The sequence below is a fragment of the Helianthus annuus genome, chromosome 15, assembly GCF_002127325.2.
Source record: "Helianthus annuus cultivar XRQ/B chromosome 15, HanXRQr2.0-SUNRISE, whole genome shotgun sequence".
NCBI lineage: Eukaryota > Viridiplantae > Streptophyta > Magnoliopsida > Asterales > Asteraceae > Helianthus > Helianthus annuus.
In genome coordinates this window covers 47,310,485-47,321,685 of record NC_035447.2, presented here as the reverse complement: position 1 = coordinate 47,321,685, position 11,201 = coordinate 47,310,485, and the positions used below count along the sequence as shown (strand labels likewise).

Genomic DNA, 11,201 nt, shown 5'->3' with positions numbered 1-11,201 from the left:
GAATGTGTTTCCTTGTTTTATGGCATGAAGTCGGTTAATCGGTTTTAAATAACTTAGTTAAAGTATGAGTTAAATAGTGAGGAAGGAAGTTTGTGACTAATAAGAAAAATGGCAAACTTGAGGGACTAAACTTGGTGGAATGGAATCTATTATCTATTATATATAATAAATGTGTTAAATTTTGCTGATGTGTCAAGCAATGAGGGCCCTAGATTTTGCTTTTTGGCGGGAAAATATGAGAAAGCTATAATTTTTACACGGGATCCTAATGGCAACAACCATACCCGGGGTATATAAAGTATCTAACAAACCTAAATCACTCATTCGCCTCATTTCACGCTTACAGAACCCTAAATCTCTCACTCTTTTCCTTCACGCTTCCTGATTTCCCTTTCGTCTTCACCTTCAAGTCTATGAAGTTCAATCGATTCAACGTGTTATTAACCCGTTTTGTTATATTTGATTGTTGGCGGAAGACGATGGAGGTTATCGGAGGTCACACCTGCCCATCCGGCACCTTCATTAGCCTCACCCTTTCTCTCCAAACGCTAATTCTTTTCTTTCCAAACACGCCTTTGCCTCAATTGTTTCATGATTCCATTGCAAGTTTTCTTCCCCATCACCATCATCCTCCATTTTTTATTGATTTCATAAGAAGAGGTAACTTTTATATCTCAACTTTATTCATCTGTTAGGTTGAATTATTTGATTTGTTTTCTTAATCGACCTTCTAAGTGTTTATATATTCGTTTTTTCCTTTAATGTATTTTTGAACTTCTACTGATTTACTTTTTTATGTCGGATTTGTATTCTGATAAATAACATGGTGTAACTTCGATTCTGATTGGATGTAATATGTTTCATACCTGTTTATTGTAGGTATTGTTTTGTTGATTTTTACTTCATCCACGCTATTATCAAAATGTCTAAGAATGGAACCGGTGTTAATAAAGCTAAGAAGCAACCAGGTTAATAAAGCCAAGAAGCAACGAGTTCCTGTAAGAGACTTCATTGACATTATTAATGAAAGTCGAAAGGAGACATGGTAAAAACTATTTTACTTTGCTCTTTAGAAGGTGTTTAGGACTGCTTATTCGTTCTTTGGATGCTGTAATGAGTCAAATGGTCTATCTTGAAAATTTGGTTATAAGTGGAACTGGTCAATGGTTTTGGTGATAATCTATTTTGCTCACAAGTTGGTTTATACTGGTTATAGATTACATATAACCATGCTTGTAAAATTCTCGCATAAGCTCTAAGTACTCGCTACAAGGTAGGTTGCTGAGGCCCGAGTACTGTTCCTCTAGCCAAATCGGTCACGATTGGGTAAGACGTGAATAAAAAAATGTCACGTTGTATTTATTTTATTTGCACATTTATGATTAATCAAGTCAAATAATGGGTTGTCACTTTTAATACTAGAAGTGACTGCAAAATTTTGAATCCCAGATGAAAAAAATGTAGGATGCCTTTTGTTGATTTCCCATAAGTATTTAGGGTATCAACGTAAATTTTTCATTAATTATTTTGTATTTATATTGGTTCATTATTTTTAAATACTTTTATGTATTATTTTGCAATTCAAATTTGTAATTTTTGTTATTAAATGGTGCATAATTAGTACAATTTATTTGATACAAGATGTTGGAAGATTTTCGCCAACCATGTTTAGGAAATGGATCAGAATTGTCGGGTTGGGCTGTCCATTTTTATAACTTATTATAAAAACAAATGCAAAAATATTTTTTAAAAGTGAATTTAAATTACTTTAGATCTAAAACATACCAAAGTTTGGTAGCATCGAGGTTAAATTTTGATTTATAAGCAAATGGATATATGTGAATCACTTATTTTTCCTCTGATATACATGTAATATGTGAATGTGAATATTATTTGTATCAGTTCAAATGTTTGATAACTTTTCAAGTTAGACTTTTGTTGTGTTATTAAATGAAGTATAGTGGTTCATAGGATTCTGATATTAAAGTCATGTACGAGATATGCTACTCGTAGATGTTTAAAAGGGGATGCTTTTAGCTATATACTGCATTACTGCCCTTAAACTACCTTTTTTCAATTGTAATAGTATATTCGGCCATTTGTGGTTCTGTTGTTATGCTCTCTTTAGAAGTAGAATGGGAATGTAAGCATTTTCGTTGAGCAAACTCAGATTCAACTCTTGAAGAGCCAAACTTTATGTTCAAACCACTAACAAATTCTTCTAGCATACTTCATAAAACTCCTCGTATGTATTTGTGGTTCTGTTATTATTTTATTTTTGTTTACAGATGTTATAGATTGAAAGCAAAGGACGAAATCAAAAGTTCTAAGTTGGATTCCTGAAGTATTGTTCGTATTAGAGGACACTTCAAACAGTTAGAGACAGAGTTCAGGAGTATCCTCAACATTTTAAATCATCCGGTAAGCAACTAAGCATCTTAAATCCATGATCTTGCTAAAACTTTACGGTGAACCCAATCCATATCTGTCTGTAATGCTTTATATATCTAAATCCAGTCACCATTTTTTAGTTTTAATCTAAATATAGGTTTATGTAAAGTTAAAATATACATAACACACACAAAAGCTCAAGTGACCCGATTTGAGTTGTTGACCCATTATTCTATTAACCAATCTGATGCGACCCATTTTGACCTATTAGTTTATTACCCGTTTTAACCTGACACCTAAACTGACATGACCCGCCATCGAGACATAGATTCCTTATAACTGAAATCGCTATAAGTTTGTTTTTAATTTCAGCCAGTTAAGTACTGTTGTTTATTTCAGCGTGGGTTAACCAGTTTGCATATTACAGATACAAACATAGCATTTGCTTTGAATGAATCGCAAGAAAATGTATTATTACCCGTTTTGACCAGTTTGACATGAACGCATTTTGGTCCAATTCGATTTGACCCATTAGCCAACATGACATGACCCGTTTTGACCTATTACCCAATCTGAGTCTATATGTATTATCCTGATACTCAATCTTACTCGACCCATTTTTTAGACTGATTTTACATGTTTGTATTTGACTGGACCCGAGTTTGAATTTTTGTTTCTTATTTCTTTAGTATCTTATATTGATGGCATGTGCATATCTTGCATATTTTATTTGGAATCACAAGTTGCTTTCGTTGGACATATTGTTTCTCGCATACAGGATCCACATGCTTTGCCTCTCATGGTGTGTAACTTGGAACGATTAGTGTAAAAGTGTGCTTCTATTTATTGCAATTGGATAGAATCCTAAATCATTGTTTTCTTATTAAATAATAATTCGAAATTGTAAAAAAAATCATAGTAATTATACTTATTATTATAATTATTTACCATATTTAGTAGCTAAAATTCTTATTGGGTGGTGATCCATTAGCAAAGGTATATCTTCAACTACTTTAATTACTTAATATTTCTTTCGGTTAGCATTTTGTTTTGTTTTTTAACATTAATTACTTTAATTTCCTTTCGGGTAATTTCTGAAAATAGTGCGAAAAATGGGGAAGTGGTTAGTTTCAAATTTTTTTATAGTGAAAGGAAACTCCAACGAAACAGAATAGTTTCTCAAGTTGTTAAAGTGTTTGGAACATACTACTTGTTAGCCGATAATATTGACACAATATTATTGGCTTGATTTTTGTAAATATCTTTGTATATTGTTTTAGTTTTAGAAGATTGTGGTTTCCGTAGATAGTTCCGTAATTGGCTCAATTGTATAGTTATTTATACTCTCTGTAATCTCTTTTGTAAATCAAGGAATTACGTTCATTTACATGGTATCAAAGATGTCAATAATCGTTGGTAATGGCAATAGAGTTCCAGTTTTGGGTTCGGGATCTTCCACTTTAAATATTTCCTCCAAACCCTTACATTTAAAATCGGTTCTTTTTAATCCAAACATCGTCAAAAATTTAATTTCTGTGCGTCAATTCAACATTGATAATAATACTGCTATTGAGTTTGACCCGTTTGGATTTTCTGTGAAGGATTTCAAGGATGGCACGATCCTGAGTCGTCACAACAGTTCAAGTGACCTCTATCCGCTCACCCCGCCTGCTTCCGCTACTGCCTGCTTTGTCTCCTCCGTAGACTCTCCTCATTGGCACCACCGACTTAGACATCCGGGTCAACCAGTCATGGAGTCTCTACGATCCAAGCACTTTATTTCTTGCAATAAAATAAAATTTCCTTTACTTTGTCATTCATGTCAGTTATCTAAACACAAGAAATTGCCTTTTTCTGATTCTGTATCCCGCACTTTAATGCCTTTTGCTATGTTACACTGTGATTTGTGGACCTCCCCCATTATTAGCCATGCAGGATACAAGTATTATATGGTCATCACGGATGATTTTACCCACTACACTTGGGTTTATCCCCTAAAATTTAAATCAGAAACATTTTCCAAATTTACTCATTTTCATCAATTTGTTTCCACACAGTTTCGCTTGCCAATTCAAACTTTTCAATGTGACATGGGGGGCGAGTTTGATAACACAAACTTTAAAAACTTCGCTACCAAAAACGGCATTCAACTCCGTTTTTCGTGCCCCCACACGTCACAACAAAATGGTAAAGCCGAACGTATGATTCGCCGTTTAAACGAAATCATGTTCACCCTCCTCACTCATGCCTCTCTCCCCTCCAATTTTTGGGTGGAGGCACTTCATACGGCTTCCTACCTACACAACATCCTACCCACCAAACTCCATAATAATACCGCTCCTCTATCTCTTCTATATCTCCGTCAACCGTCATACGAACACCTTCGCGTGTTTGGTTGTTTATGTTACCCGAACACCTCATCCACTCGGCCACATAAACTCACCCATCGGTCCATTGCCTGTGTCTTCCTTGGATACCCGGCAAACTATCGTGGCTATAGATGCCTTGACGTGTCCACCGGTAAAATATATTTTTCAAGACATGTCACATTTGCAGAGGACATTTTTCCCTTTGCTAATCCACCCAAACCCGGCCCCTCTCACACTTTCCTCGATCCATCTCCTCTCATTTTCACTAACCCACACTCCTTCACAGGCCTCACTACAAACAACAATGGCCCAATTCTACCCAATCCCACTACTATCTCTCCTAGCTTGCCTCCTTCAACCGTAGGCCCACATCCTTCACGCACAGGCCCACTTCCAACATTCCCCACCCCTGATCCAAATAACCACCCACCCGACCCACCACAGCCACTCCAATCGCAACCCACGCCCGAACCAACACAACCCCTCCAACCACCACCCACACCCGCTCCCGCTCCCTCTCATCCTATGCAAACCCGTTCTCAATCGGGCATATTCAAACCCCGCACTCCTTTTTCTCTTCTTACCGAATCCTCTTCGTCCATCTCTCCGCTTCCTAAATCTCACCTTGCCGCTCTCGCCGACCCAAACTGGAAACGCGCCATGGCTAATGAGTATGAAGCTCTATTGGAAAATCACACGTGGGAACTTGTACCGAGGCCTACAAATGCACCCATAATTCGTTGTATGTGGCTATTCAAGCATAAGTTTAATGCTGATGGATCACTCGAGCGACACAAAGCTAGACTCGTGGTAAACGGTAAGAGTCAAACTGTGGGCATCGATTGTGACGAGACATTTAGCCCAGTGGTTAAACCCACCACCATTCGGACTGTCCTTAGCTTAGCCGTCTCAAAAGGCTGGTCCATCAATCAGCTCGATGTTAAAAATGCCTTCTTACACGGCCACTTGAAGGAAACGGTGTACATGTTCCAACCGCCAGGGTTTACATCTACTTCCCACCCGAAATTTGTATGTAAACTTAACAGGTCGCTTTATGGTCTTAAACAAGCCCCTCGGGCTTGGTATCAACGGTTTGCAGGTTATCTTCTCAAGTGCGGTTTCAAGAGTAGTGTGTGTGACACTTCCCTGTTTGTTTATAAAAAGGGTGATCAGATTGCATATCTACTATTATATGTTGACGATATAATCCTCACTGCATCTAGCAACACCCTATTACAGCAGGTTATCACCTCTTTAACTGCAGAATTCAAGATGACAGATCTTGGTTCGTTACATCATTTCCTTGGTATTTCGGTTCAGCGACGGTCTGGTGGTTTGTTTCTTTCTCAGTCCACATATGCAGCAGATATTTTATCACGGGCAAACATGTCAAATTGTAAACCAGTTAGCACTCCTATTGAGGTTGGCTCCAAATTGAGTGCCACTTCTGGCACCGAATTTTCTGATGGAGCTCTGTATCGGAGTCTGGCCGGGGCTCTTCAATATCTCACCATTACTCGCCCTGATATTTCATATGCTGTCCAGCAGGTATGCCTTTTCATGCATGCACCCCGGGAGCCGCACTTTCAGTTCCTCAAACGCATCCTCCGGTATATTAAAGGTATACTTTCTCAGGGATTGCATATCACTCCCTCACGGTCCACCAAATTATTGGCTTACTCGGATGCGGATTGGGCCGGGTGTCCCGACTCCCGTCGCTCCACATCAGGTTATTGTGTTTACATGGGTGAAAACTTAATCTCGTGGTCCTCAAAAAGACAGCCCACTATTTCCAGATCTAGTGCAGAGGCTGAATACAGGGGTGTTGCTAATACAGTGGCCGAGGTAAGTTAGGTTCGTAATTTACTACTTGAGCTTCATGTACCGGTTACCCAAGCTACACTCGTTTATTGTGATAATATCTCGGCCGTATACCTTGCTGAAAATCCGGTTTAACACCAGCGTACGAAACATATTGAACTGGATATCCATTTTGTTCGAGAGAAGGTTCGCCTTGGCAATGTCAAAGTCCTACACGTCCCGGCCGATTATCAGTATGCTGACATATTTACCAAAGGCCTTCCCAAACATCTATTTCAGCGGTTTCGATCCAGTTTATGTCTTCGGTCTACTACGGCTCAAACTGCGGGGGCGTGTTAGCCGATAATATTGACACAATATTATTGGCTTGATTTTTGTAAATATCTTTGTATATTGTTTTAGTTTTAGAAGATTGTGGTTTCCGTAGATAGTTCCGTAATTGGCTCAATTGTATAGTTATTTATACTCTCTGTAATCTCTTTTGTAAATCAAGGAATTACGTTCATTTACACTACTCTTTAAAAGATGGAATCGAGGTATCTTTGGTTTCCATTGTTTGTTTTTTTTACTTAAATGGTACTGTGTTTTGTAGTTCGTTCGTTTTCTTATATTTACATCATCTTATAGTTTTAGTAGATGGACATACTACTTCATTGGAGAAACTCTTCTAGTTGTAACTGGCAATTCAGGATTTTTTATCTGCGTGGAGTAGTTGATGAGTTTTGTTTTTTAGAGCCGCTTATGGATTTGGTAACATTCGCGATATTTATTGCCATTGTTCATCAATTTAGCAGTAAAAGGTACATACGAGGAAATTTGGTTGCAGAAAAAAAACCTTCAATTTTTAATACAGAGGAATTTATGTAATGTTACTTTATTTGCATTACTTTTATTGATACATTTATGATTAATGTAATTTAAATTTTCCAACTCGGGTTTCTACCCGGGGAATAACCTAGTTAAGTTTATATATAAAAAAAGAGCTAGAATGTGCATATGTGTGTGCGTGAAGTGTCTGGAGAAAGAAAGAGAGGAGAAAACCCTCTTACAAGAACAAGTATGCAATTCCAACTCAATTCAAGATCAATTGGATGTGAAATAAATGTATAAAAGAAGAATCCTTACCATCTAGACAAGATAAACATGTGGTAAGTTGTAATTTGTGATTTGGTGATCTTGTATGAAGTGGGTTTGTGATCAATCCTGAAATTTGTTGAAATTGAGCATGGATATGTGTTAGAATGACCAAATAGAACTTGTTTTATGTATGATATCAAGTAATTTGATGTTTGAAGGTGAAACCCACTTGGGTTAGTGAAAATGGCGACATGGGTATAACACCCATGTCCAATCCTTGTCCAAAATTTGGATTAGTATGTTGTATGTGATGAATACTTGTTAGATAAGTTGAGTATGGTATGGAATTAGGTTGATTTTAGTTGTATTTGATTGATGAAGGCAAGAAGTATGAAGATGAGCATAAGATGCTTGTACAATGTGCTTAGAAAGTAGTACGCACACCAAGTGTTTGTTGAAATGCCTAGGTGAGATTAATAGATGAAATGGTATGCAAATGATGGATGAAAGTGTATAATGTGTGGAGGTGATGTAATTCGGTGATAATTAAACATGAGAAATATGTTTTGAATGGAGTACATGTAGGATGTGGGTTTAATATATGATTTGGTAAACACTATGCGTTAGAAGTTGTACTCTATGCTTGGGTAATATGATGCACATTATGTGTATTGCTATATGAGTATGAAATGCGTATGATGTTCGTAGTATAATCTATTAATGTTGAGAATGTATGAGCTTAAGTTGATAATTCATATGATGGACAGTTGACTTTCTAAAAGTCAACTGTGCATAAATAGCATAGTAAGACATTTGGCCACAAATGTAATCTTAGGAAAATCGCAAGGCACATGCTATATCAATAAATGTTATATGTGACAATATACAGAATTATATGGAATGAATGTAATTTAGAATGTGTGTGTATGCTAATAATGCGGTAACCATAATGACATGAAAGTATAGGATCATGTCAAGGTGGGTGGAAGTGTGGAAGGCTAACGGGAAGGATGCGAGGAAGCAAGTATGAAACGATAGCTTAAGGTAAGTGATTTCCGGAACCACTTCTTATTTATAAATGAAGTTTGGTATGTTGTATATAGGGAACCATGTAAGAAGTTACGGGTAAGGTTAAGTACCAAGGTAAGTTCATATGAACTTCGTCTATCCTTAATGTAAATTAAGATGATAGTTTCATCATGTTAATGGAATGTTTATCATGTTACTGAAATGGTCATTATGTTAATGGAATGTTCATCATGTTAATGGAATGTTCATCACGTTAGTGGAATATTCATCATGTTAATGAAATGTTCATTATGTTAATGGAACGTTCATCATGTTTGGAATGTTCATCGTGTTTGTTGGAAGTTAGGCGGTTATGTTTATTTGTAACTGCATTGATTTGTATTGATATGTTTGTAGGTGAGGCTCAACTTTAGATGCTTGCGATGTTCAAAGTTTGATATTTGAATACGAACAAGTTGACGTCGACCCGCGCGTTGCGGCGGGATGTTGACAAAGAATGCCTTTAGTATCAGTATATAAGATGCGAAATTTATTAAGTTTTATGCGATGTGATTTTTCTTTTGAAGAATGTTCCACGACTTATGTATCCATTATTTTAGTTTTACTAAATTATGAAGAAATGTTAATTTTGGTGGATGAAACCAATGTTTCATAACCGGTCGTCTTACTTATGACATGCGGTTGAGGCGAAGGCGTCAAACCGATACCCGAAAAAAACATATGTGAAAACGTAAATCTGTGCACACGCGTGGAACGTTTTAGTCATGCATTGCGAAATGTTAAGATGTCTATTAAAAATAATATCAATCTTAATTAATTTTATTTTGTTATTTAGTAAAAGATGTATTTCAAATTTTGTGAGAATTTGATATATGATTAGTTGAAAATAATAAAATAATAATAGATGATTATTAAATGCAGAGTAAAATATTATAACAACATTTCATATTCCAATTCTCATATGGAGACTTTCAAGTTCCAAATTCAACTGTTATAACAACATTTCAAATTCCAATTCTTCTGCAGAAACTTTCAATTTCCAAATACAACTTTTTAGTTTCATCTCAAAGCCATAAACCACTACCACTGCTGAAGCCAAAACCTCGCACACACAATCGCCAATCGAATATTTTTCCGACGATATAGATGGATACGAAGACTACAACCTATCCTTTTGTCTTCGACCGTTCAAACACATTATATATATCTATACAAAATAAAACCAAAACGGTACCACATGATTACATCTCGCACATTGTAATCATCCCATCTCTCCTATATGATTTTTTTTTAATTTTGTTCGCCCTTTAATCCATAGGTACGTGTTCGCCTGTATAATTTCCACTCTCTTCTTAACCGACATGTTGACACCATTGAAATCTTTTTCATTTCGAACTTTCTATAATTGCCATAATGTTGCCATAAGTATTGTACCAGTGAGTTTCTTCCAATTTTTGACCCTTTTTGGTTGTTCAGCAGATTAAGTATGTCTCTACAAGTCTCTATATTTGGGCTAGAAGGTAGTTTGAGCCACCCAAATATAGCCCACCATACAACTTTCGAATAAACACATGACAGCAAAATATGGATTTTTGTTTCCTCGTTATAGATCTAAAATCTCGAATCTTAAAAATATATAAATAACCATGCATACACATGCGTACCTCATAACTTTTTGTAATTTGATTTATAAATACATTATAAATCCACAAAGATCTGATACCTCTGCGAGTTTTTTGCAGAAATGATGCCTCTTTAAAAAACGATTTCACAACTAATGCCACTCTTAAAAGTTTTTCACAATTAGTGCAAAAGCCATTCAAAATGGCGAATTTACATGATTCGTAGGTTTGTGGCAGGAATAATCAGATTGTGTAAGAGACTGATAATTTATAAAGGTACAATAGCCATTTCAAATGGCGAAATCTGCAAAAATTCTACACATAAAGCCATTCCAAATGACGAATTCTGCATTTGTAGGTACAATAGCCATTCCAAATGGCGAATTCTGATGATGTTGCCAATCTGAATGGAAAATTCTGGTAATTACTGACATTTGCCATTCAAAATGGCAAATTTTATGTTTGTCATCTATTCTGATGACTAAATCCAGCAGCAACATAAAAAGTACATTGCGAGCCGTGACTCCTTATAAATGTGGTATTCTTTTGCAATTATCGTATGTTAACATCTTATTGCATGTATATATAAATTCATTTCAGAACCAAGAACCAATAATACGTTGATCACTACGAAAACCATTTTAAAAGATTATTATCCTATCAAACTTCTGCTCAACTGAAACATTGCCAATGCCACCACATAGAAAAGAAGTGCCAAAAGAAGGTTGGAGAGAATTGAACCCAAGAGAGAATATTTAACAACATCAATTTTCTTTTCCTTTAAAGCAAATATTGCAATGATAAGCTCTGTGGCATTTCCAGATGTTGCCAATCTGAATGTGCAAGATTTCGTCATTTTTAATGGAAAATGTGAGGTTTTTTCAGAATTCAC

General features: G+C 36.1%; 1 long non-coding RNA gene across 2 annotated transcripts; it reads left to right on the top strand.

Moving 5' to 3' along the window:
• Positions 1 to 336: 336 nt before the first annotated feature.
• LOC110909680 lies at positions 337 to 4,301 on the top strand. Of its 2 annotated transcripts, XR_004881941.1 has the most exons (4): positions 337 to 660; positions 880 to 1,045; positions 2,289 to 2,421; positions 3,993 to 4,301. It is a non-coding gene; the product is annotated as an uncharacterized LOC110909680 (long non-coding RNA). The 2 variants fall into 2 exon arrangements; XR_004881940.1 differs by having other exon boundaries at positions 880 to 2,421.
• Positions 4,302 to 11,201: the final 6,900 nt, after the last annotated feature.